We start from the raw sequence: 21,486 nt of genomic DNA, 5'->3' as shown, positions 1-21,486 counted from the left end.
GAGACCTTTTAAATCCATAGGATCCCTTGTTCATTCTGCAGATCTTTCTTTACTGTGTTTGCCCCTGCTCTGTAAGTTGTACTGTGTTTTCAACACTGAGATGGCATTTATACTTTGCTTCTATAATTTGCTTTCATTATTTTTGTTTTGATTATCTGTTGCTCTGTCATGATGCAAACAGCTGACCAATTAAAAAAAGGTATAAAATCACCATAATCCTGCTAGACCATAGGGCTGCTCTTTTGTTAGTGAGAGAGGGGAGGGACTGGTGGTTGTTTAATCTGGGGAGGGTACCACATCTACGTATGGGACCTGCTGTCAAAAATGGGCTTTGGGGAGGGAATCTGCAATTGGATCCGTCTGCTCTACACCAACATTGCTAGTGTAGTCTCAATCAACGGGTGGGAATCAGAAAGCTTCCCAATCAGATCCAGAGTCAGGCAGGTCTACCCACTCTCTCCTGATTTGCGGGTGTGTTGTATAGAGCCCTTTGCTGAGTATATCAGGAAGGATGTGAGCCTGAGAGGGGCAACTATTCCAGGCAGCGGGGCCTGAAGGTCAAAGCCTCCCTCTACATGGATGACGTCACTGTTTAATGCTTGGATTCGCTGTCAGTGTGCAGACTCATCTGCAACCAGTTCAAACTGGCCCGGGGAGCCAAGGTAAATTGAGGCAAGAGCGAGGCCATGTTCTTTGGGAATTGGGTTGACCATTCCTTTATTCCTGTGCTATGAGTACAGTTCGGTGCAGCAGAGGCATGCACAAAAACTTCGGAGGAGTGCCTCTCCAAGGTGAGACAGAAACTGAGCTTCTCGGAGAACCACTCCCTCTCCATTGCAGGTAAAAACCTAGTCATCAGTTATGAGGCTGTCTTTCTGTTGTACCTGGTGCAGGTCTGGCCCATTCGTGGAACCTGTAGTCACCTGAGCTATCTCCCACTTCATCTGGAGGTCTAAGATGATCATGCCTGTTGGAACTCCATGTACAACACTCTAGATAAGGGGGGATGACCATACCAAATGTAGTCCTCATCCTGATGGCCACCTTTGCGTACAGCTGCATCAAGCTGTGCATAGACCCTCAGTACACAAACAAAAGTGTCACTGTGTGCTGAAGTTATACCTGTCCTCAGTGTTGCGAAGGATGGGACTGGTATTATTGCTGGAGAATGCTTCAAGTAATTGGACTGTTCTGTATCACCTGTCCTTCATGGAGAAATTTGCCAAGAGAAACCCATCAAGGAAGTGGTTAGGAGAGGGTGAATCCTGTTGGGTGGTTCCCTGAGCAGACTGTCATTTGGCCAAATGCCTCATCACCTAAATTTTCCAACAAGCGCCGAGACACGGCTTGGTTGGTGATGAGAAGGGCACTACCTGTGAGATCCTTCATGTACTCCCGGACTGTCTGCGTCTCCGCATGCTGTCCATCTCTTAGAATGTGTCTTTGCAAAAGAAGTATGGAGAGTGATGCAGTGGCTATTGTTGAAGTTCATCCCGAGCAGCTCCATGACTCAGGACTCTGTGCTGTACGGGCTGTTCCCCGGGAAGCACACTGAGACAAACATCATCTGCTCCCAGAGGACCACCAACCCGGTGCAAGGCACACTCTTGTCTGCCCGAACTTGTTGGTCTTCCAGAGCAAGGAGTTGGCCTCAACTGAATGTTGCAGATTAGCACATTCAAATATATGTAAATATAGTCTTCTACAAGTAAGAAATGTCTTTAGTTTGTTTGTTGGGTAGTGTCAAATTCCAATGTTTGTTTGTTTCTCCGTATGCTACTGTACAGACCTGAACTGCTTCAGTCACTAAGTATGGATATAAAGGTTTCTAAAAGGTAGGAGGTTGGGATGCACAGTACTTTACGGTAACCTCAGCCGGTGTGGGGATTGAACCTATGCTGTTGGCATCCCACTGCATTGCAAACTAGCTGCCCAGCTAACTTAGTTTTAATTTCAAAAATATACTAACACTACTTGTACATGCAAATTGTATCATGCAAAAAGTCTTCTCACTATATTTTTGTACTGCCTATATTTTTGCTTGCAAGGAGGACATTACATGAGGGTACTTGTGTGTTGGCATCATTGTCGACTGTCAATGTTTTTCTGTTGGCTTCAAACTAATGTCCAGCAGTTTGGTGTCACTTCATTCAAATGAAGTAGGTGCTGAATACAGCTTGAAATCTTCCACAGGTTTTACTATGATTGGCAGCATGAGACATTTTCATCACTTCATCAGGAAATATTGCCTGTTACTCATCAAGTTAATTTTGGATCCATTAGCAATTTGGTATGAAAAGAAGAAAAAATGTATATGTCTATAGCTTTATCATATTGTGCAGGGTACTCTACGTACTAGTAACTATTTTTAAACTTGTAAATGTGGCAGTCACTTCATATATTGTAAAGTCCCACAGTCAGCAATGATATTGATGACATTCAATTCTCCTCCTAGTCACACATCTTCTTTGGCTGAAGCACATACAGGGTACTGCCATTCCTTTCTGGTCTCTGAGTCATTTTCTTTTCTTCATTCATGGGGCATGGGTGTTATTGGGCCAGTACTTATTGCCTATCTCTGGTTCCCCTGAAGAAGGTGCCTTTTTGAACCACTGCAGTCCATGTGCAGTTGGTCATATTATGGGAATTCACTTCCATTCTGGAAACACCATACCAAATTGAGGAAGATGGTTCATTATCCAGACTCTCCGGGCACATTGTGGATGAGGTGTTTATTTCAACCTCCTTCACCTTCTCAGGTGGATGTAAAAGATCCTTTGAGCATAATTCAAAGAAGAACAGGAAGTTCTCCTGAAGTCCTGCTAAATCAAATATTTACCCCGTAGCTAATACCTACAACAGGGGTTTGGCTTGTTATAGACAAGGCCAAATCTCCTCATACCCTTTCAAGAAGATAGCCCAGAAATTAATTTTTCTTGTTGTTTTAAGCAGCTGTAAGGTGAATATTCCAGGAGCGATGCAGATGGCCCAACCTCTCGACCGAATGTATTTACACACGACTAAAAGAAAACTGAACCTAGAATAACATAACTATTTGAGAACCCAACCGACACAAAAACACAACTTAACAGAGAGCTGTTCTGATTTCCTGCAACATCCCATAAACACACCCCTTGGAAAAAAGGTAAATTCAAACCCAGGTTCTGACCGGAGAGAGATGTCTCAGAGACAAAGAGGGGATCAGCATGGAGCTATTTCTTTGAGTCCCCAGCTAAAGCTAACCCAAAACTAAAGGAAATCCTGAACTGGGAGAACTGGCCATTCCCCTTAAAAAAACCTGAAAGACTTTTCTGATTGATGACTTTGGCAGCATCTGTTAGCCATTATTAAGGTAGCCAGTTCAGACATTTCAGCATCTCTGCCTTTATGACCCCTTTCAAAAAAAGGGACCAAGGACAGAATAACCTTGTTTAAGGAACAGAATTATCACAGGGTCATTGTTCTTATGGCTGTTCATGGGAAATTTTAGTTTGTGAAATGGTTGCAGTGTTTATAACTATAATGTTTATAGTTTACAGCTTTGGAATGTCTTAAGGATGCTATGCAACTGCTGATATTTCCTTAAACTATGGCTGAGCAATAAATCCATCTGTATAAGCCAATACAAATTTTTCAAGTGGACTTCCTTTTTAAATCTGCTTTTGATGCTGATTGCTCAGTTTGAAATGTTGACTAGGTCTCCAGGAGAGCTCTTTGTGGAGCATTATTTGACCTTTAAGTTACTTTTGAACAGGCTGAGGACCCTTTGTTTAATTTTTGTTTTCTGAATAATCTCCACCGACTTTCCCAAGTCACCGCTCTCAATATGAGGCTTTGGTTCTTTCTGAGGCCTTTGTGTTTAGTGGGAAAGGTTTGATTTGCTCAGATGCTGAATCCATAGAGAATGTGGCCCTGGCATGTTTGCCTCTGCCATACAGGATCAATGTGGATTTCACCGGTTTCCTTATTTCCTCTCCCCCCACCTTATCCCAGATCCAACTCGTCACTGCACTTTTGAACGGTCCTACCTGTCCATTTTCCTTCCCATCTATCCGCTCCACTCTCCTCTCCGACCTATCACCTTCACCCCCATTTTCATCTACCTATCGAATTCCCAACTACCTTCCCCCTGCCCCCCCCCCCAGCCCCATTTATCTCTCAGGCCCATTGGCTCACAAGTCTCATTCCTGATGAAGGGCTAATGCTTAAAACGTCAATTCTCCTGCTCCTCGATGCTGCCTGACCAGCTGCGCTTTTCCAGCGTCACACTCTTTGCTGTTGCCTAGTCCTTTGCTTCCTTTTCCACTTCTGGATTTTGGTGGAATGTTGGCTCAGTGGTTAGCACTGCTGCCTCACAATGCCAGTAGACCTGGGTTCAATCCTGGCCTTGGGTGGTTGCCTGTGTGTAGTTTGCACGTTCTCCCCATGTCTGCATGGGTTTTTGGGTGCTCTGGTTTCCTCCCACAGTCCAAAGATATGCAGGTTGGGTGAATTGGCCATGCTAAATTGCCCATAGTGTCTAGGGATGTTGGCCAGGGGAAATACAGGCTTATGGGGATAAGGTATGAGGCTGGGTCTAGGTGGGATTCCCTTCAGGGGGTCAGTGTAGACTTGAAGGGCTGAATGGCCTCCTTCTAGTCTGTAAGGATCCTAAGATTCTTCACTCAAGTAATCTCTCAGCCGAAGGGCACTACCTTGGGTATTGAAGCCTTTCCTTCGTAATTCCATTGAAGTTTAGATTTTGTGTTGAAGTACTGACATGAATTAAAAGGCACAAATTGATGAGAACATTACTAGCTTGAGCTAATGGGGAGAATCCTGCTTTCCCACAGGGAGCTGTACTTCCGAGAAGCCTGGGTTAGTGAGAGCTCATGGCATAGTCCTGCTCTTCCTGCATCCTGTACTCTCCCTATGAGAAGGAGATCATTGAATCTACACTTTTTGTTCATTAAAATGGAGTGTGGTATTCCATGTCAAATCCCACAAGTCCTTCCACTGCATGCAAGAGATAGACAGCTGTATTTCAAACAACACGTTTCTTGAGTTTCTGACAAAGAAATAAAGAAGCCAAGAAAATGCAAATCTGTCAAGGCCAAGACATAGAACAATACAGCACAGAACAGGCCCTTCGACCCACGATGTTGTGCCAAACATTTGTCCCAGCTTTAAGCACCTATCCATGTACCTACCCAATTGCCACTTAAAGGTCACCAATGATTCTGACTCTGCCATTCCCACAGGCAGCATATTCCATGCCCCCACTACTCTCTGGGTAAAGAACCTACCCCTGACATCCCCCCTATACCACCCACCCTTCACCTTAAATTTATGTCCCCTTGTAACACTCTGTTGTACCCGGGGAAAAAGTCTCTGACTGTCTCCTCTACCTATTCCCCTGATCATCTTATAAACCTCTATCAAGTCACGCCTCATCCTTCGCCGTTCCAATGAGAAAAGGCCTAGCTCTCTCAACCTATCCTCGTACAACCTATTCTCCATTCCAGGCAACAGACTGGTAAATCTCCTCTGCACCCTGTCGAAAGCTTCCACATCTTTCCTAAAGTGAGGCGACCAGAACTGCACTCAGTACTCCAAATGTGGCCTTACCAAGGTCCTGTGCAGCTGCAACATCACCTCACGACTCTTGAATTTGATCCCTCTGCTAATGAACGCTAATAACGTAAGACTAATCACATGTCCTCCTGAGAGACAGATAGATGTATACCTGTATGGCAGCACAATGATCAAGACCTCCACTTTACATATTCAGAGTGCAGTGATGGCTTTTTAATGCATTCATTCCATTCTGAAAAGAGAAGTCTTTGTGGTGTGTCCTTCAGTGAAGTTGCAACTTCTTGGTTGGGACTTCAGACATCCCATAAATTAAAGTGGTGCTCAGCCAGACAGCCACTACTCATTCTGCTGAATTGCACAAACTGTACTTTAAAAAACAAACCTAATGTCAGAGTTTTCAGGCACTCATTATCTGAGACCAGACTTTAATCAGTTCAGTGATATATTGTACATCATCTGTGCTGCTTCTGTTCAGACTTGTTGTGTGTGACTTATTGTCAGTGGCTTGAGGCAAATTGTTATTTATGCAGGAATAAGTAATGTTGCAAACAATCTGTGTGCAAATGGGATGATTAAAAACCAGGAAAATTGTAGTCGGGATTAAAAGGTTGCTCCTGCTGGAGTGACCTTCTCCAACTCCACTTTAAGGCAAGTGTTCGCCTTTATTGCAAGAATGTTGGATTATAAGAAGAAGGAAGTCTTGCTGTAATTGTACACAGCATTAGTGAAGTCATTCCAGCAGTAACGTGTATGGTTCTGGTCTCATTGACTTCTCTGTCTCCATTTCCAGGGACATGCTGTCCACTAATACTCATCACAATCTCAGCACCTCCCATTGCTACCTTGATGAAATTTCCTCACAGTTTGCTTCTTAAAAGGAGACTAGTCCATTCTTCCAGTTTCTCCATCTCCATTGCTTCTGTTCTAATCTTGCTACTTTCCAACACATCTTTTCGCCTTCCATCGTGGACTCTCTGCCAGTATGATTGGAGGGCCCTCTGTCGTGTCCAAACCTAGTTGCTGTGCAATTGCCATCACCACTGACCCTCTCCCAAGAACCACGATAAGGTTCCCTTGTCCTCAGTTTCCATCCCATCAGACTCTAGATTCACCTCATCCAGCATCAAACAAGATCCCTCTGCCAAGATTGTTCCTTTGCTACATCCAAACCCATTCCTCCATCACTCCCACCAACTTTCTTCCCCAGCTGCAGATCCATGCCATGCAACTTCAGGAGGTATTTCCCCTGAGCCTTTCCCTACTTCCTCCTCATTGCTCAAGGCCCCAAACACTCCTTCCTGAAGTGGTGATTTACTGCCTTCAATTCTTGTGCCTATGTTTCTGCTTTTGGACAGATCTAATTGTTATCCTGTGATTGCCAGCATAGGTGGCACGTTGGCTCAGTGGTTAGTACTGTTGCCTCACAGTGCCAGAGAACTGGGTTTGATTTCATCTTGGGTGACTGTCTGTGTGGAGTTTGCATATTCTCCCTGAGTCGGTCAGGGTTTCTTCCAGGTGCTCTGGTTTACTCCCACAGTCTGGAACTGTGCAGGTTAGGTGGATTGAGCATGGGAAACGTAAGGTTTATAGGGGGCTAGGATTATAATCAGAGGGTTAGTGTTGACTTGACAGGCTGAATGGCCTGCTTCCGTAATATAGAGATTCTATGAACCCCTACTCTGTAGAAATGCTTTGCTTCTTTAGTGCAACTATTACTACTCCTTTTGCCTTTGTTTCATGATCTGTCTTGTGTTTAATCTCCCTCACCCTTCAACCTATCTCTGATCTTAGATGTTGATATGCTATGGACTGCTGGTTAGCTCAGTTAACTGGATGTTGCTTAGTAAAGTAAAGTGATGCTAACAGTGTGGGTTCAGTTCCTCCACCAGTTTAGGTTACCATGAAGGACTCTTCCCCTTTCCTGAGGTGTGGTGACCCTGAGGTTAAGCAATCCCCAGCCATCTGAACAATGACTTTTACAAGTCCTTCACCCAGTTTTCAACAGCATAAAATCCAACACATTTCTACCTCTGTTCAGTTCCAAATAATTCATATTGACTAGAAATGTTAACTCTATTCCTTTCGCCACAAGGACGGTCATTTTTCCAGCATTTTCTTCAGTTATAACCCAGGTTCTCTAAAGGCCTCTGGGATCAAAATGTGACTCATGCCTTGCTGTAATCATGTGACCTTTACTATTTGGCTTACACACCGGAGGTGGCCATTTTACGAGCATGTCATGACAGTTCCAGACCAGATTACTGTCTTGTGAAAGCAGAATACATTCTCCCTCCTTTCTCTTATCCTTTTCTCATAAATGTCATGCAACTCTATCTGTTTGGTCACAGGAACATTCAGCATCACACATTCCTTCCTCCTGCACCGACTCCTTCCCATTCCTGCTGCATTCTGAGACACGCCACCGCAGGAGCAGCACCAGTTATTGTCATTGTCCTGACAGATGATGTGCTGTATAACACTGATCTTGTCGAAGTCTGGTGTCGTGAAGATGACTGAGTGCCTGGAACCCACTGGCATTTGGATATCTTTTCAACTGCAGACATTGCACTTCAACAGAATACGTAATGACTGTCTTTGTGAACAGATTTTTAATCTAGTCTGTGTGTTAAGACCTGACTAACAGCCTGTAGGGCCCAATGTGAACTCTGATTAAGCCAATGAGTTTCGAGTGAGTTAAAATCACAGACGACTTTGCAGAAGGAGGTCTTGTGTTTTCGCACATGCGTCCAGAGCTTCATAAAACCCGACCATGTGCGTCCCAAACATATGAAACAAATATCTTAGTCATCCTTCACTGTAGATATTTCCTAGTAAAGTAGCTGAAGCCATGTCTTTGTGGAGTATTTATGTGGTATTACCAATTATCTATTGTACAACAAACATTACAGTAACCACAATTTGAGAGCTTCTTTGAATCACCTGCCAATATTTGAGACATGAAGGAGTCATGTGGGAGATATGTGGGGATGACATATGTAACATAGAAACATTAAAAATATAGATGGCTGACTACCTAACTCAATACTCATTCCTGCTTTCTCCCATACTCTTTGATCCCTTTAGCCCTAAGAACTATATCTAACTCCTTCTGGAAAACATTCTTTGTTTTGGCCTCAACCACTCTCTGGGTGAAGACATTTCTCCTCATCTCAGTCCTATAAGGCCAACCCTTATCTGTGACCCCTGGCTTTGGACTCCGTGGTCATCAGGAACATCCTGTCTAGACCCGTTAGAATTTTCCAAATTTCTATGAGATTCTTCCAAGCTCCATTGAATGTCATCCTAATGAATCCAGTCTCTTTTCAGACCTGCCAGTAGAGCTTTGCTGAGCTCCCTCCATCACCAGAGCATCCTTCCTCAGATAAGGAGACTGAAACTACACACAATATTCCAGGTGTGGTCTCACCAAGGCTCTGTACACTTGCAAGAAGATATTTCTGCTCATGTACTCGAATTTCTCACAATGAAATCCAAAGTACCATTTGCCTTCTTCACTGCTCACTGTACCAGAATGTTTATTTTCAGCAACTGGTGTACAAGGACATCCAGATCTTGTTACACCTCCTCCTTTCCCAATCTATCACCACTCAGATAATAATTTGCTTTCCTGCTTTTGATACCAAGTAGATAACCTCATATCTATCCACATTGTTAGAAATCACACAACAACAGGTTATATCCCAACAGGTTTACTTGGAAGCACTATCTTTCAAGGTGCTGCTCCTTCACCAGGTGATTGCCCATCTTCACCAAGGAACAACCACCTGCTGAAGGAGCAGTGCTCCGAAAGCCAGTGCTACCAAATAAACCTGTTGGGCTATAACCTGGTGGTGTGTGATTTCTAACTTTGTACACCTCAGTCCAACACTGGCATCTCCATATCATGTCTATCCACTTCATATATCATCTGTCATGTATTTGGCCACTCAAGTAACAAATTAATGCTTTGCGTCATACCCATTGCTGATGAATCATTGAGGGAAATTGTCTTTTAGCTGTAATTTTTGGAACAGGCTGAGACAGGCTACAGTGCCGTCTTCATGATGACTCAGAATAATAGACACTCCTGTCTTACTGGGTGCAGAGATTATAGTGCCACCCTGTGAAGGAATCAAAACTAACAGATATTGCTGTCACATTATTGCCAATTCAAAGATGCCATTAATCCAATAGAAGTTTGAAAATGCACAAATAATTGATGTGTAATGGTCTTGAGATAAAATGTAATTTTCATATTTTTCATCAGGACTTTGAGGACTAATTATTTATCTCCAACCTGTCTTGTTCTGCAATCTCTCAGCACGCATGTTGAAACTGATAAATTGATGGAAAAGGATTTATGTACACTGGAGTTATAGATGAGAAGAGATTGATTCATCAAAGGTGAGTAATTGGTACTTTGTGTCTTTGGTGAATATGACAGGTATTAAAGGGCGTGTCCTTGATGAAAATTGCATTTCCATTGACAATTCAGATTAGAGGCAGAGATAATACTTTTCCTTTTAGATCACACAAAATGATGAGTATTCCTACACCATCCACCCCCTGGAATCTCCAGGACTAAGGTGGATGCAGAAGGGCTAATTATTACCTATCCTCCAGTTTACAGAGTAAATGTAAGGAACTTGGAACACATGAATGTGTTGAATAATGTTATGGTTCTGAAAGAGTTAATGGCCAGACACAGAAAAAAATTGCACACTTACATTTTGCTTACTTCTGCACTGCAAGCACCCAGATATAGATATAGACAATAGACAATAGGTGCAGGAGTAGGCCATTCTGCCCTTCGAGCCTGCACGACCATTCAATATGATCATGGCTGATCAGCCTTAATCAGTATCCTGTTCCTGCCTTATCTCCATAACCCTTGATTCCACTATCCTTGAGAGCTCTATCCTACTCTTTCTTAAACGAATCCAGAGACTGGGCCTCCACTGCCTTCTGGAGCAGAGCATTCCACACACCCACCACTCTCTGGGTGAAGAAGTTTCTCCTCATCTCTGTCCTAAATGGCCTACTCCTTATTTGTAAGCTGTGTCCTCTGGTTCGGTACTCACCCATTAGCGGAAACATGTTTCCTGCCTCCAGAGTGTCCAATCCTTTAATAATCTTATACGTCTCAATCAGATCCCCTCTCAGTCTTCTAAACTCAAGGGTATACAAGCCCAGTCACTCCAATCTTTCAACATAAGCTAGTCCCGCCATTCCAGGAATTGACCTTGTGAACCTACGCTGCACTCCCTCAATAGCCAGAATGTCTTTCCTCAAATTTGGAGACCAGAACTGCACACAATATTCCAGGTGCGGTCTCATCAGGGCCCTGTACAACTGCAGAAGCACCTTTTTGCTTCTATACTCAATCCCTGTTGTTATGAAGGCCAGCATGTTATTAGCTTTCTTCACTACCTCCTGTACGTTCGTGCTTGCCTTAATTGACTGGTGTACAAGAACACCCAGATCTCTTTGTACTGCCCCTTTACCTAACTTGACTCCATTTAGGTATTAATCTGCCTTCCTGTTCTTGCCACCAAAGTGGATAACCATACATTTACCCACATTAAACTGCATCTGCCATGCATCTGTCCACTTACCTAACCTATCCAGGTCATCCTGTAATCTCCTAACATCCTCCTCACATTTCACCCTGCCACCCAGCTTTGTATCATCAGCAAATTTGCTAATGTTACTATTAATATCATCTTCTATATCATTAACATATATTGTAAAAAGCTGCAGTCTCAGCACTGATCCCTGCGGTACCCCACTGGTCACCGCCTGCCATTCTGAAAGGGAGCCGTTTATCACCACTCTTTGTTTCCTGTCAGCCAACCAATTTTCAGTCCAAGTCAGTACTTTGCCCCCAATAGGACTCTTCTGTAATAAAACAGGGCGAAGCTGTCCGAGAAACATCAACAGAAGGTCACCTTCGTTCAAACCCAGCACACTCCTACTGCATTGAGTCTACTGTGGTTTGGAGGTCAACAAGAGGAATTAAGAAGTGTGGCACTGGAAAAGCACAGTAGGTCAGGCAGCATCCGAGGAACAGGAGAATCAACGTTTTGGACATAAGCCCTTCATCAGGAGTATCCTTGGATGCTGCCTGACCGGCTGTGCTTTTCCAGCACCATACTCTTGACTCTGATCTCCAGCATCTGCAGTCCTCACTTTCTCCCAATTAACAAGAGGGGTTGGGTCAGTTCAGGGGAAATTGGGTTGCTTGTAGCATCAGGTTGAGATGGGTGTAGGGGATTCAGGGGGCGGTTGAGTGGTAATGGGAGGGAGACTGAGAATTGAGGGAGGAGTTGAAGGGGTGGGCCTTGGGGGATAATTATCCAGCAGTCCCACTCGGATTTTGCTGCCTAACCGTTCCTGGAGAACTATCCAGGTAACCATGTTGGATCTTTCTAACAGAGAGTCAGAGACATCTCCAGGGGGTCCCAGGGAGTAGAGGAATTGCCTGTTAGAAATTCAAACTTTCCAAGCATGTTCCTACAGAGCCATTATCTAGGAACTTATAAGGGGGGGTCCTGTAGCACATCTTGGCTTCTGGAGCATCAGTTGCTCAACTTCTGATTCTTTATAATTGTAGGTTTCTGCCTCAGGTTAGGAGCCCCACTTAAGGAACGTGCTTCAGTGAAATAATATAGCAGCAGTTGTAGACTGGACACAGAAGGATAACCGTGTGAAGCCTACTTGAGCCACCATAATTCACTGTGCATTTGAAGAGTTTCTGAACTGTTTCACTTTCAAATGCCCATGCCTCATGCATCTTTACACTGTTGGAAAATCCAGTCAAGATAAGAAATTCAACTCCCAATTTTATAATTTCCTATGGTGTACACACACAGAGACATGGAGGGGTGGCGTCTGACTCCTCGTCTGACCCCGGCATGTCTGTAAAATTGTAGATGTGCTACTTATTATTTTTTACATTCGTTCATGGGATATGGGTATCATTGGCTAAGCAAGCACTTATTCCCCTAATTGCCACTTGAACTGGCTGGTTTGCTCAGGCTATTTCAGAAGGCAATAAAGAGGCAACCACTTTGCTGTGGGTCCGGATGCCATGAACAGCAATGACATAAGAGCTGGGAGCAGGGACCACGCTATTCAGCTCCTCAAGCCTGCTCCATTATTTGAAACGATCATACCTGATCTCATCTTGGTCCCAACTTCACTCTCCTGCTCACTTTCCATAACCCTTCAACCCATTACTCATTAAAAATCTTTCTAGCTCTTCCTTTAATCAGTGTCCCATCATCCTCCATATTCTGGGGTGGTGAATTCCACAGATTCACAACCTTTTAAGAGAAGTAAATTTTCTTAGGCTCCGTTTAAATCTATGACCCCTTATCCTATCCTGCTATTCTAAAACAATGGCATCGCGTTCTGATTGCCCCACAAGCAGAAATATCCTTTCTTTGTCTACTTTGCCAATCCCCCTTAGCAACTTATTCACCGCATTCTTCTAAACCTTGGTCCAATCAGTCCATGCCGACCATAACCCTAAACTAAATTAGTCTGACATGCCTTCACTTGAATTGAATTGAGTTGAATTTATTGTCAAGTGTACCGAGACATAGTGAAAAGCTTTGTCTTGTGAGCAATACAGACGGATCATAGAGTTAAGTAGCATAGTTAAATAGATAATAGGTAAACAGCAGCAAAAACAAAAACACAGGTACAGGCGAATACTAAGAGTCTGTGAGTCCATTCAGTATTCTAACAACAGGAGGGTAGAAACTGTTTTGAAACCGGCTGGTGCGTGTGTTCAGGCATCTGTACCTTCTCCCTGGTGGTAGAGGTTGTAGAAAAACATTGCCAAGCGTGGGATGGATCTTTGAGACTGCTGGCGGCCTTTCCTTGACAGCAGGCCTGGTAGATGGATTCTGTAGATGGGAGGTTGGCCTTTGTGATTGCCCAGGCCGCATTCACTACTCTCTGTAACCGTCTCCGCTCTTGAATTGTACAGTCGCCATCCCAGGTAGTGATACATCCAGACAGAATGCTCTCAATGGCGCACGTAAAAACGTTGGCAAGGGTCTTCGCTCTCATGTCAAATTTCCTCAGCTGCCTGAGGAAGAAGAGACATTGTTGGGCCTTTGTAACCACATGAAGAGTCCAAGAAAGCTTGTTGTGGATGACTACCCCCAAGAGCTTGACACTCTCCACTTGTCCCACCCCTGTGCTGTTAATGTGTAGGGGGGCATGAGTAACATCCCACCGAAAGTCAATAATAAGTTCCTTGGTTTTGCCAGAATTGAGAGCTAGGTTGTTCTCAGTGCACCATTTTTCCAGGTCTTCCAACTCCCATCTGTAGTCTGTTTTGTCATCATCTGAGATTCATTTCTTATTCATGTACTTTTCTAAATGGCTTTTATATGTTATGTCTGTACCCATACCACTACTTCCTCATGGAAGCTCACTCCACATATGAACCACTTTCTGCGTAAAAGAATTGCCCTTCATGTCTTTCTTAAATCTTTCTTCTCTCACCTTAAAAATATGTCCCCTTGAAATTCCTCACTCTAGGGAATAGACACCTGTCATTCACCTTACCTATACCGCTCATGAATTTTATAAACTTCTATAAGGTCGCCCCTCAACCTCCCATGCTCCAGTGATAAAAGTCCTAGCCTATTCAGCTTCTCCTTATAATTCAAACCCTTCATTCCTGGCAACATCCAGGTAAATCTCTTCTCAACCCTCTCCAGCTTGATAATATCCTTCCTAAAACAGGGCAACCAGAACTGGACATTAACATTATGAATAAATGTCATGATTTGGAGATGCCGGTGTTGGGCTGGGGTGTACAAAGTTAAAAATCACACAACACCTGGTTATAGTCCAACAGGTTTAATTGGAAGCACACTAGCTTTCAGAGCGACAATCACCTGATGAAGGAGCGTCGCTCCAAAAGCTAGTGTGCTTCCAATTAAACCTGTTGGACTATAACCTGGTGTTGTGTGATTTTTAACTGTGAATAAATGTGCCATTGATTGTTGTGTGAGAGCGTGAAGGACCAGGAGAACACCCTGCTCAACTTGTATAATGCCATCAGGTTCTTAAAATCTATATGAAACACTGGAACCAACAGGCAGCATCAGTTTAACCTCTGAGTATGAGAAGTGGCACCTCTGACTGTGTAGCTCAAATCTTGGCAAGGTGCTAATTGAACCTGCTTCCTGTTGCCTGAAAAGCTGAAACACTCCCTGCTGAGCAAGCCTGACATCTGCATTGTTTAGTTCACAGCAACACAAATGGCCCACCATATCAAGGGGTAAAAAGAACTTGACTATCCCATGTTAAAGTGGTTGATAGGTCTGCATAACAACAGTGACTATATTTCAGAGCCAATGCATTGGCCTTGAAATACTTCAGGGCACCTATATCTAAAAAAAGATGTTGATTAAAGCCTGTATGGTGGAACAAATTCTACTTGCATTATTGCACCTTTTGTATTGCTTCAGCTGCTTAGGGAAAGCAAGGCCTCATGTTATACCAGGAAGCAGTGTGTTCTCACCTACTTAACAACATTGTTATCTCCGCAGCTGTAAGACCCAAACAGAACTTGAGGAACACGGTCACACTTCCTAATTTTTGGGTGAATGGTTTATTTCTGAGGTAGCCTCACAGAAATTATCTCAAAAACTTTTCATTTTCTTAATGAATTATACCACGCTGCTGACTTATTCAGTTTAGCGGCTATAATTTCATGGGAAAAAGTTGTTGGGTGTGGGTGAAGTGGTGGTAAGGTCGATGCTCTGACGTTAGAAATTGGAGAAAGTGAGGACTACAGATGCTGGAGACCAGAGTTGAGAAGTGTGGTGCTGTAAAAACACAGCAGGCCAGGCAGTATCCGAGGAGCAGGAGAATCGACGTTTTGGGCGTTCCTGAAGAAGGGCTTACGCCCGAAACGTCGATTCTCCTGTTCCTCGGATGCTGCCTGGCCTGCTGTGCTTTTACAGGATCTTCAAGTCCACATGAAGAGGGCTAACAAGCAAAAATAGATCAGGGGAAAGGGAGATTAAGTAAAGAGATTATGAACAGAGTTAGAAAGACAGTACAGCAATGATGGAGTTTTTAAAAGTTATAGAAGGGCTTACATGATTCTTTGCTGTGCAGGTTGACAGACTGCATGCTTTGTTGTTTTACAAACATTACCCAAATAAAACACAAAGGAAAGGATGCAGTTTTTAAAATGTTTAAAATGTATGTCTAGCAGGGTGCAATATCAATATATTTCAAACAACTAGTAATAACTACCTTCCAGGAAGATCTGACTTAACCCGCTGCAAACTGGACAGGAATGGAAAATAAACATATTGGTTGATGATAAAATGAATGAGATAGAAAAGATAAAGGAAACAAAAATGGAGGGTTCCAGGGGAATGTTGGGGAGAGGGACCAGCTGAACTGGTCTCTTGGACAGGTAGCATAACCATAAGAAATCCAATGGCCTTCCTTCTGCACAATAGCCATTGTATGATTCAAAGACACAGAAAGTAGAGAGGATTAAGGTGGAAAGAGAGACAGACAATAAAAGAGGATTAGATAAATTAGTAAGAGTATATGACAGAAGATAAAGTGGTACATCACTCCTCTACATTGGATAGACATGACGCCAATTTGTGGAACATTTCAGAGAACATCTCTGGGACACTTGCACCGAAACTACACCACCGCCCTGTGGTTGACCACTTCAACTCCCTTTCCCACTACGCCAAGGACATGCAAGTTCTGGGCCCCATCCACTGCCAAATCCAAGCCACCTGATGCCTGAAGGAAGAACGTCTCATCTTCTGCCTTGGGACCCTCCGAGCACATGGCATCAATATCAACCTCACTAGTTTTCTCATTTCCCCCCAAACTGACCCTCCAACTCGAAACGTCCTACCTGTCATAGAGTAATAGAGATTTACCACACAGAAACAGACCCTTCAGTCCAACTTGTCCATGCCGACCAGACATCCCAACCTAATCTAGTCCCATTTGCCAGCACCCGGCCTATATCCCTCCAAACCCTTCCTATTCATTTACCCATCCACATGCCTTTTAAATAATGCAATAGCACCAGCCACCAGCTTCCTCTGGCAGCTCATTCCATACATGCACCATCCTCTCCCTGAAAGTATTGGCCCTTAGGTCTCTTTTATATCTTTCCCTTCTCACCATAAACCTATGCCCTCTAGTTCTGGACTCCCCCACTCCAGGGAAAAGACTTTGTCTATTTATCCTGTCCATGCCCCTCATCATTTTGTAAACTTCTATAAGATCACCCCTCAGCCTCTGACACTCCAGGGAATACAGCCCCAGCCTATTCAGCTTCTCCCTATAACTCCAATCCTCCAACCCTGGCAACATTCTTGTAAGTCTTTTCTGAACCCTTTCAAGTTTCACAATGTCCTTCTGATAGGAAGGAGACAAGAATTGCATGTAATATTCCAACAGTGGCCTAACCAATGTCCTGTACATCTGCAACATGACCTGTACTCAATGCTCTGACCAATAAAGGAAAGCATTCCAAATGCCTTCTTCAATATCCTATCTGCCTGCAATGGTACTTTCAAGGAGCTATGAATCTTCACTCTTTTGTTCAGCAACACTCCCTAGGACCTTACCATTAAGTGTATAAGTCCTGCTAAGAATTGCTTTCACAAAATGCAGCACCTCGCATTAATCTAAACTAAACTCCATTTACCACCCCTCAGCTCATTGACCCATCTGATCAAGATTCTATTGTAATCTGAGGTAACCTTCTTTGCTGTCCATTACACCTCCAATTTTGGTGTCATCTGCAAACTTACTAATTATACCTCCTACATGCATATCCAAATCATTTATATAAATGGCGAAAAGTAGTGGACAGACCCAGCACCAATCCTTGTGGCACTCCACTGGTCACAGACCTCCAGTCTGAAAAACAATTCTCCACCACCACCCTCTGTCTTCTACCTTTGAGCCAGTTCTGTATCCAAATGACTAGTTCTACCTGTATTCCATGAGCTCGAACCTTGATAACCAGTCTCCCATGAGGAACCTTGTCGAATACTTTACTGAAGTCTATATAGATCACATCTACCGCTCTGTCCTCATCAATCCTCTTTGTTATTTCTTCAAAAACTCAATCAAGTTTGTGAGAAATGATTTCCCACACACAAAGCCATGTTGACTATCCCCAATGAGTCCTTACTTTTCCATATACGTGTAAACCCTGTCCCTCAGAATTCCCTCCAACAACTTGCCCACCACCGACATCAAGCTCACCGGTCTATAATTCCCTGGTTTGTCCTTACCACCTTTCTTAAACAGTGGCACCACGTTAGCCAACCTCCAGTCTTCTGGCATCTCACCTGTGACTACCAATGATACAAATATCTCAGCAAGAGGCCCAGCAATCACTTCCCTAGCTTCCCACAGAGTTCTAGGGTACACCTGATCAGGTCCTAGGGATTTATCCACCTTTATGCGTTTCAAGACATTCAGCACTTCCTCCTCTGTCATATTCATTTTCCTTCCCACCTATCTGCTCCACCCTGCCCTCTGACCTCTCACTATTACCCCCCCCCACCTGCATCTACCTATCACCTTCCCACCTACCTTTCCCCCATCCCCACCTCTCCACCATTTTATCTCTCAACCCCCTCCCCACCTACCCCCTTCTCTTCCTGATGAAGAGCTTATGCCCAAAGTATCAAATCTCCTGCTCCTCAGATGCTGCCTGACCTGCTGTACTTTTCCAGTGCCACACTTTTCAATTCGGATCCAGCAACTCCGTTAACATTCTGGGAACTCGCATTTAAATGGCAAACGGAGCAACTTGAAGGTAATAAAATTCTGGAATTCAGAGTCTAATGATGACTGTGAAATCTTTGTTGATTAATGGAAAATCCCATCTGGTTCACTAATGTCTTTGAGGTAATGCAAAGGTAATCCCATTCTTGTCCAGATACATGACAATGTAGTTGACTCTTGACTTCCTTCTGGGTAATTAGGAATGGGTAATGAATACTGGCCTAGCCAGTGACATCACATCCTGTGAATTAATAATAAAACAAATTTCAAACTGTGAGAGGGAAATGGAAGATTAATTAGAACCACAGGCGTATTGTTCTGGAACATTTTAATATTCCACATCTTTTATGACAGAAAATAAGTTGCTGGAGAAAAGGGAATTAGGTATCCAAGATACTTCTTTCTCAGGTGATATGTTAGTCAGCCCTCAAGGACTTCCAGTAACAAAAAGAACAATAACTTGGGTATAAATGAAACATCGTTTGTATTGCAAAATGTCCTAACATGCTGTTTAGCAGCATTATTCAGCAAAATTTGACATGAGCTTCAGAAGTAGATTTTTGTTTCGTTATTTTTAAGTGGGTACCTCAAGCAAGGGCAGCATTTACTTCCCCCATCCTTAAATGCCCCTCTGGCATTGATGATGAAACACTTTCATAAACCGTTGTAGCCTGTGGAGAGTATAAGCACACGCAGTGCTGTTTAGGTAGGGAGTTTAATAGCAGGATAAAAGGCTAAACACTTGTTCAAAGACTTTTAAAGATGGAGACAGATGGAGAGGCTTAGAGAGTGGAATCTGGAGCTAGGGGGCCGGGCAGCTAATGGCACCAGTTAGAGGAGTGCTGTGGGACTGAAGACTGCCACAGAGATAAGAAAACAAAGCGACTAAGGGTTTGGAAAACGAGGTGAGAAAGGAGAGATGTTGCTGGAAATGCTCAGCAGGTCTGACAGCATCTGGAAAGAGAAATCAAAGTTACCGTTTCAGGTCCAGTGACCCTCCCTCAGAACAGTTGTCAGGGAGGGTCACGAGATGCGAAATGGTAACACTGATTTCTCTCCACAGATGCTGCCAGAACTGCTGAGTTTTTCCAGCAATTTCTGTTTTTGTTTCTGCATCCGCAGTTCCTATCGGTGGGAAAGGAGAGTTAGAGTAGGTTATACTTGTACTCATTAGAGGTTAGAAAAATAGGATGAGATTTTATTGAAGCATATAAGGTTCTTTGGGAACAAAAACAGAAGTTGCTGGAAAAGCTCAGCAGGTCTGGCAGCATCTGCGAGGAGAAATCAGAGTTAGCATTTCGGGTCCAGTGACCCTTCCTCAGAACCGCACTTGACAAGTTAGATGTGGAGAGGTGATCTCCGCTTGTGGGAGAGTCTAGGATTAGAGGGCAAAATTTCAGAATAAGGGGTCAAACATTTCAGACACAGATGAAGAGGAACTTCTCTTTTCAAAGGGTAGTGAATCTGTGGAACTTTGTGCTACAGAAGGCTGGGGACGTTGAGCCATTAAGTATATTCAAGGCTGAGATAGACAGATTTTTAATCAGGAAAGGAAACAAATATTATGCAGAAAAGGCAGGAAAGTAGATTTGATGATTATCCGATCAGCCTTGGCTTAATTGAATGATGCAGCAGCTCAATGGGCTGAATAGCCTAGATCTGCTCCCATGTCTTTTAGTTTTATAGTCTGGAAATTGAGCATTTGCAAGATTATGAGTGAATGGCAGTTGGTGCAAGTCAAGATATGGGTAACAGAGCTTTGGATGAGATCAAGTGTTCCAAGAACAAAGAACAGTACACCACAGGAACAGGCCCTTTGGCCCTCCAAGCCTACGTTGACATATTTTACCCTTCCATACTAAAACTGTCTTCACTTACAGGATCCGTATCCCTCTGTTCCCTTTCTATTCATGTGTTTGTCCCGGTGCTTCTTGAATGCTGCTATTGGGTCTGCTTCCACCACCTCCTCTGACAGTGCGTTCCAGACCCTCCCACCCTTTGTGTGAAAAACTTGCCTCACACCTCTCTTTTAAATATTCCCCCTTCCACCTTGAAAATGTGTCCTCTAGTATTCAACTTCTTCATCCTGGGAAAAAGCATCATACTTTCCACTCTATTTGTGCCATTCACAATCTTATAAGTTTCTATCAGGTGACCTCTCAACCTCCTGCGTTCCAGTGAAAACAAACCCAGTCTCTCCAACCTTTCTTCATAGCTAAAATTCCCCATACCAGGCAACATCTTGGTACACCTTTTCTGTACCCTGTCCAAAGCATCCACATCCTTCTGGCAGTGTGGTTCATTGTCGACGTGTTTTCACTACAGTTTACAGTACGGTATGGTGGCACAGTGGTTAGCACTGCTGCCTGACAGTGCCAGGGTCCCAGGTTTGATTCCACGACTGTCTGTGTGGAGTTTTCACATTCTCCGTGGGTTTCCTCCGGGTGCTCCGGTTTCCTCCCACAGTCCAAAGATGTGCAGGTCAGGTGAATTGGCCATGCTAAATTGCCCATAGTGTTAGGTGCATTAGATAGAAGGAAATGGATCTGGGTGGGTTTTTCTTTGGAGGGTCGGTGTGATGGGGTTGGGCCAAAGGGCCTGTTTCCACCTTGTAGGAAATCAAATCTAAAAAAATCTACAGTCTTCCAGACTCAACACTGAATTCAAAATATCAGATCATTACCTTGACCTTTTGTGGAAGTGACCGCTAGTGCTGGTGTAGGTGGGTGAAGGGTGGTGAGGTGTTCCTGGTGAGTTAGGGGGCAGTGCCGAGGCTGTGAATGGTTCAGTGGTGTGGGAGATCAGGCTTGGTGGGAACAAGTGGGGAAGATGTTACAGCGATAGTGACAGTGCCAGAGCATGGGCATTGGTGGATGCAGTAATGGAGATAGAGCGAATGTGACACTGCGGAGGGAAGAGTGTGGCACTCACCCTAGCACAGTGGTGAAGATCATTAACCTTCTTATGGCACTGCTGGCCATTTGCCCTTACTGTTGAAACAGCACAAACACAGTGCCAACCTCAGACAAGGTTGCCAGGGTCTGGTGGTGTGACCTCTTGGGACGGGGATTCCTGTTTTGCAACATCTGCTTG

Source organism: Hemiscyllium ocellatum, chromosome 31 (assembly GCF_020745735.1).
Source record: "Hemiscyllium ocellatum isolate sHemOce1 chromosome 31, sHemOce1.pat.X.cur, whole genome shotgun sequence".
Classification (NCBI taxonomy): domain Eukaryota; kingdom Metazoa; phylum Chordata; class Chondrichthyes; order Orectolobiformes; family Hemiscylliidae; genus Hemiscyllium; species Hemiscyllium ocellatum.
This window is presented reverse-complemented; position numbering follows the sequence as displayed.